This window comes from Hipposideros armiger, unplaced genomic scaffold (genome assembly GCF_001890085.2).
Source record: "Hipposideros armiger isolate ML-2016 unplaced genomic scaffold, ASM189008v1 scaffold_44, whole genome shotgun sequence".
Lineage (NCBI taxonomy): Eukaryota > Metazoa > Chordata > Mammalia > Chiroptera > Hipposideridae > Hipposideros > Hipposideros armiger.
Window position 1 is genome coordinate 5,259,587 of NW_017731394.1, and position 6,663 is coordinate 5,266,249.

Below are 6,663 nucleotides of genomic sequence, written 5' to 3' on the forward strand. Positions count from 1 at the left end.
TTTTCGTTGCTACTCTATAACTGTAATTTTGCTACTGTTACGAATCGTAATGTAAATATCTTTTTGTTTTCCGATGGTCTTAGGTGACCGCTGTGAAAGGGTCGTTCGACCCCCAAAGGGGTCACAACCCACAGGTTGAGAACTGCTGCTAGAGTCAGGTTCAAAGGCTGACCCAAATGGCTGTCTCATACATCAGATGCATCTATCAATTCTGTGTGTGATGATGTACCATCATAGTGTTATGGAAACAAGAGACACGGTGGCTTTGTAATAATATATACATGTTCTGTAAATTGGAACTTCATTAACTGGTTTGATATAGTTGACATAAAAAATTCCATTGAATTTGACATCAACTTGCATTATCACAAGAACTTTCAACATATATGCATATCATGAAAGAAAAGGCAGAGCTGTTAGAGTCTTTCAAAATAATTTTTAATGATATAAATTTTTCAGTGGTTATGTAAAGGGTATTAAATATTTTATCACTTCTGTTTGTGCAAAGTTTCTTCTTGGTGGTAACTTTCAAGAATTGGAAGCAATCATCATTAAAAATCTTGACTACGAATTTCTTGTGAACATTTCAAGTATAAAACCCTATGTAAAAATTTTACACCAACAGATGCATGCTCCAATTTCTAATTTAATACTTTATTTGTAATATTTATAGAACACATTTTAATATTTCCTAATGCTTTATGATTATTTTATTATCATAATTAATTGATATGAGGATACTTTTTTTGTGTGCAAATCCCATATGAAAACTCCGTGTTTTCTTTAGTTTTCCCCAGTATCTTTACAAATCTTATCAGTTTCTCTGCATGCGGTTGCGGTAGATACATACGTCGTGAGGTGATTCCCAATGGTCCCCACCTGTGGTATTCATGTTCTTGTATAATACCCTCCCCACTGATGTAGGTAGGACCTGTGAGCTATTTCTTATCATTATATCACAAAGGATTTCACTTTCATAGTTATATGGCAAAAGTGATGGGACACCATTCCTGTAATTAAGTAAGACTATCTTGTTAGCAGACTTATTCTAGAGATTTTTTTCTGCCTTGATGAAGTAAGCAGCCATGCTGAGGAAGACCATGAGGCATGTAACTTGCAGTTGTTTCTAGGAACTGCAAACAGGTGTCCTCTAGGAAATACCTAAAAGCTGAGGGTGACTTCTAGCCAGCATCCAGCAAGAACCCAAGCCTTCAGTCCTGCAGACACAGGGAAATGAATTCTGCCCACAAAACCCAAAGCTGATTCTTCTTCGGTTGAGCCTGCAGCATGCACGGTGTGAGCACCTGAGCAGGGCAGCCTGCTGAGCTAACTGTGAGATAATAAGTGTGTTGTTTGAAGAGACTATGTCACATAGCAATAGGAAACTAATACAGTGATTGTGACAATGGTTGGAAAGTTTGAAGCAGGTAAAGCTTAGGCAAACTATGTTCTTCAACACCAATGAAATCTTATACTGAGCAAAATTAACTTCACTAGTGTTCAGCCTTTATCTACTTACTATATAAAAACTTCAGCAGTTTACAAAACGATGGGCATCCAGTTATCTGCTGACATCCCATAGCGTTGTTTCAATAACCCATGCATCAGTCCTGGCTGTTCTTTTTCACTGATCCTTGTTGCCCAAAGATCTATCACTCTTCCTGCCACTAAAGCATCCTTCAGTCCAAATACCTCCTTGGCCTTTACTGATCTGAGCAATGCCAGTATGATAACCACTAGCCTGTGCTGTTCCAACATGCAGATCACTGAAGATTACGGCACATTTCTGATGCATTTTTCTAACTTGTATTAGAAACAATCTCTTATTAAGTGTGAAGCAGATTGACTCTGTGTTGTTATATTCAGATACTGAAATCCCACAAGCTAGCTCCTGTGGTTATTTAGTTTGATGAAATAATAATATATTTTAGCTTATATTTATATCCTTTCTGTTTTTTTGTGCACAGGCTAAGGTGTAATAATTGGGATAGAATCAGATCCCGGCTAGCATGGCATTGAACAGTTGTTCCAAACGTGTTGTTTAGGGACCATGGGGGGGGTCCCTGAAACACTTCCAGGGTCCACATGTTAAAACTATTTTTATAATAATACTAAGAATTTAATTATAATTTTCCTTCTCCTATGAATTTACAATATTCTTGTGCTTTAACATTCCTCAGTTTAATTCCTATTATATTAAATGTGAAGAACCACAACCAGTGATAGGTTTGTAAGCTGGCTCTCAAAAAATGTCCCAGTTTTTAACATTTTCAATTCAGTTTCCACTGGGTGAATACCCTCACCATGGCAGATGTCAAGCTACCAAGTAACAGCTGAATGCAAATTTGCGAAGAAAGGCACACACTAATTGGCTCTTGTGGGTCAGTATGAGTAAGCTCCAGTAAACCACTGATTACGGACCTCAAAACTGAGAATCTTTGGGGGCCTCAGTAATTTTGATGTCTAAAATAGTCTTGAGATGAAACTGTTTGAGACACCCTGCTAAAGAGGTTCTGTTGGATTCATCATATCAGACTCCTGCATCTGAATACTCTCAGAAGACTTTCCACCTCTGTAATCCTCTCCACACACTTCCTAATGTAGTTATATGTGTTAACACTCCACTTTGGTTTGAAATACTTTTCCATTACCTACCCATAATGAAAACCAGTGAGTGGAAAATGTCAGAAGAGGGGTTATAATCAAACCTCACTTCCAAGATATACTTAGATCTTAATGTCAGCTCAGAAACATCCCTGTAACATAGTATCGGCTATAAAATTTTAACAAGCTCTTAATAAAAATGTGCAAAGTTATCTAATAATTCCGTCTCACAAGATAGGAAAATGAACATATTCAACAGTTTTTTACTGAATGATTACTATGAGCTGGGCACTCTACTCTAGAGACACAGCAGATAACCAAATGACCTCTTTGAACTTATATTCTAGTGAAGGAGACAAAGAGTGGATAAACACACCCACGTACAGGTAGAAGAAAACCTACATATAAAACGGATAGTGATAGTAGCTGTGAAAATACATAGCATACAGCTGGAGAAAGGGCTAGAGAATGATGGAAGAAGGGATATTTTATGCATCAGGGGAGGAGGTAGAGAGGGTAACAGCTCGGCAGAGACCTGACAGAAGTGATGATAGAAACCATGGAGTTAACTGATAGAAGAACATACACAAGAACTCTGAGGTGGGAACATGTTAGCAGGTTTAGGCTTGGAATGCTGAAGAGTGCTTAAACAAGGAGTTCATGTAAATCTGTGGGCAGAGTGGTTACATTTAGGTATCTGAGTCCTTTATAAGTAGAAACAAGGAAATTGACCTATAGGGAAGCAGAGAAACAGAAAGCACCAGGGCTGTATAGTCTGAGGTGTGCATACCACAGATAAACACTGGTGGCCATGGCATTGTCAGGACAAGGAAGCGAGATGAGTCGCCACAACCAAGCATCTTCCAGGCAGCCCACTGCGCTGATGCACACATATTCCAGGTTCCACTGGCATCATGTAGCTGCTAACTCCAGGATGCTGAAAAGCTGGGTGAATTATTCCTACTTATAATACCCCTAGAGCAATACACATGAACCAGGACAATGATTCCAATTCTGGGTATGAACTATACATCTGTGTTTCCGTATCTGGTGCTGTGTCCTTGGCTGGAGTTCTTCCCTCCTTTCTTCTAGTTATTTCCTGCTTGTTCTTCTGGTCTCGTTTTAGGAATCACATCCTCTAGGGCACCTTCTCTGCTCTTCCATGAAAGAGTTACCTATAGTTTCTGTCCACTCTCATTACACTGTACTTACTCTGTTTAATAACCATGTAATATAATTACAGGTTTACAGTCTTTGTTTCCCACCAAGTTATAAAATATTTGAAGTGGGTGCACGGAAGGATATTTTAAATATGTGCTTAAAGATTGGGTGCTTTCTTATATATTTAATCATGCTGTGTCATGATTTATGATTTTATAGATAAATGTTACATTTTATTGAATCCATTATATACCTTTGGAAATTGAGCTTTCAGGGATAATTTTGTCTTAGATCACTCCTTGAAATTTTTTTTTTTTAATCAGAACATGACCAAGTTCTTGGAGCCAAAAGTTTCTAGTGTTTTCCACATTAGCAGACTGTCTCATAGCAATAAAGACATAGGACAAACATATTTAATCCTTTGGTGTTCCTCTTATTTTTTTCAGGAATTCAAATTAAACTATTTAAGAATAAAATAATGAATGCATCTTTCTCTCACCATGATTTTAACAGAGAAGAAAATGTAATATGCGCCTATAAAATATTTAAGATTCTTCATGAAAAGATGTTACTGATGTATCTATTTCAATTGCTTCATTTCTGTTTATAAAGTAGAATAAGGAAAACTTTTGAATATTTGCAAATATTTTTTCTAGTTCAGAAATTTTGACTTTTAAGATACTGCTTTATTTAGCTACATTACTCTCCTTCTGGTAGCTATCATTACATCTCTTCAAAGCATCCCCTTATTTAGTACCCAATATCCTAGTCAAAACTATGTCTGATCAGACTCACAAAACCCTACTTTGTATTCATAACAATGTAAGATTATCATCTGTCAAATTGATTAATCACACATAGTAAAAACTTTTTTTCTCCCCACCACCCTCTTCCTTTAGCAGGTATTATGTTTGCTAAAGACACTTAAATATGTATTCCAGCTAGAAGAAATGAAATGTGTTCATGGCAAAAGCTTTGTTTCTTTTTTTCAGGTCAACTTGCAGTTATGTTTTATTTTGACACTACAGTACTGTACTCCTTCTCACTAATATGTAGAGCCATTAATTACATGTTGCTATTATAATATATAGTTGTTAATACTGTCAGCATATAGTCATTGCCAGATAATATCATAGTAGAATTTTGCACATTTCTTATTAGCTTGCTCAGTGAGGGCTTTTCTATGCTATTAAAGAAATTAATTTATTGCTTGTGATGTATTGCAGAATTGATAACCCTGGTGATTGATGTGGAGTTACCCAATCACGGACCCCTGAATTGGTCATCAGGATTGACTGCGTAAGTACTTTTCCCCTCTCTAGAACTCAAACTACTCACGAACTTTGTGCCTCATTACCATATAACAACTGCAAGGAATTTAATGTCTTGAAAAGGGTAGAGGACAAGTAGAGAAAAAACTGTTATATGTATGAGAGTGAGTTGATTTAATGATGAATAGGTGACCTCTTTCACTATAATCTGGGAGAATTCCTGTCTCCTAAATCATTTTTTAAACTATCTTACCTAAAAGTTTTTCACTTCTGCTTCCCATAACTCAGCTAATCTGGAAGCTTCTGTTCAATGATTAATTCATATTTGTATTTGATCAACAACATTTACATACTTTCTAGGACACATATACCTCCACAATAGATTAATGATAAACAAGTTATTGTTCACCCAATCTAATAATGGCAATAAGACATGGTCATTAAAAACCATCAACCACCAGACTCTATTTGAGGAGAGCGATTAGAGTGAACAAAGAAAAATGCTGTTGAAATTAGGAAGAAGAGACTTCATCCTGTTGGGTGGTTCCATAAAAAATTCATGGAGAGGAATTGCCATAAGAGGACTGCGTATTTTGCAAAGAAACAAATATGCATAATGCATTTTAAAGAGAATAGCATAGTTGAGGGGTCCCAGTAAGATAGTTCAGGCAAGCTCAAATACTTATTAATTATTAAAGTACAGTGAAGTCTTGATTGTTAAGGGAAAAATGGGAAGTTAAGTAAAGATCAAACAGAACCTAAAATTACCCACTAAAGAGTTTGGATTCTGACTGGTAAGCAAATGTCAAATTTTGAAGTTTTTGGAGAAAAAGTAGACATAATCAAAGATGTGCTTTATGTAGCAGAATGTGATACAAGGAACATACGACTGGCAATTAGGAATCCTCGGTTGTAGCACACTTCTCACTCTAATTGGATGAAATTAGGGCACTCACATACTGGTCCAGTGAACTTCGTGTACAGCCCTCATACCCTATGCTTAAGAGATAAGCTGTGCAAAATAAGGCAAAAAGGTATTCTTTAATTAGATCTGGATGCGTCAGAAGGCAGATTAAATAGCTATTTTAACACAAGAAAACCCTTTAAGAACATATTAGTTGATACACCACCTTCAATTATCTATGAAAGCCAGAATCCTAGGAATGACTCCCCCCCCTGCCCCATCTAAAGATCACAGAATTTGTCCTTGTCTCCCTATGTTTATTATGATCACCTTAGTCTAAACTATATTTTTTGTTCCCTGAACAAGCATAATTGGGACCTCCAAACTGCTCTCCCAACATCCACTTTCTTCCATCATCTCATCCATCTATATTTCAAATGTAAATTTAAAAATTCCATTCCCTTCTTTAAATACTTTTGCGATTTGCCATTTTACTTGGAATATGTTAGAAAATGCATCATATGGCACGGAAGCCTTTCATGCGACCCCTGCGTATTTCACTATATTTGTCTTCCACCACTTAATTCCTTTTCCAGATACGGTGGCCTTCTTTCAGATGTTTCAATATACTGTTTTTTTTATGTTATTTGCATATGCTATTTCTTCTGCCTGTTTAAGGACACGCCCTTTCTGTTTCCTCTCATGTTTGAAACCAAGTTAGAT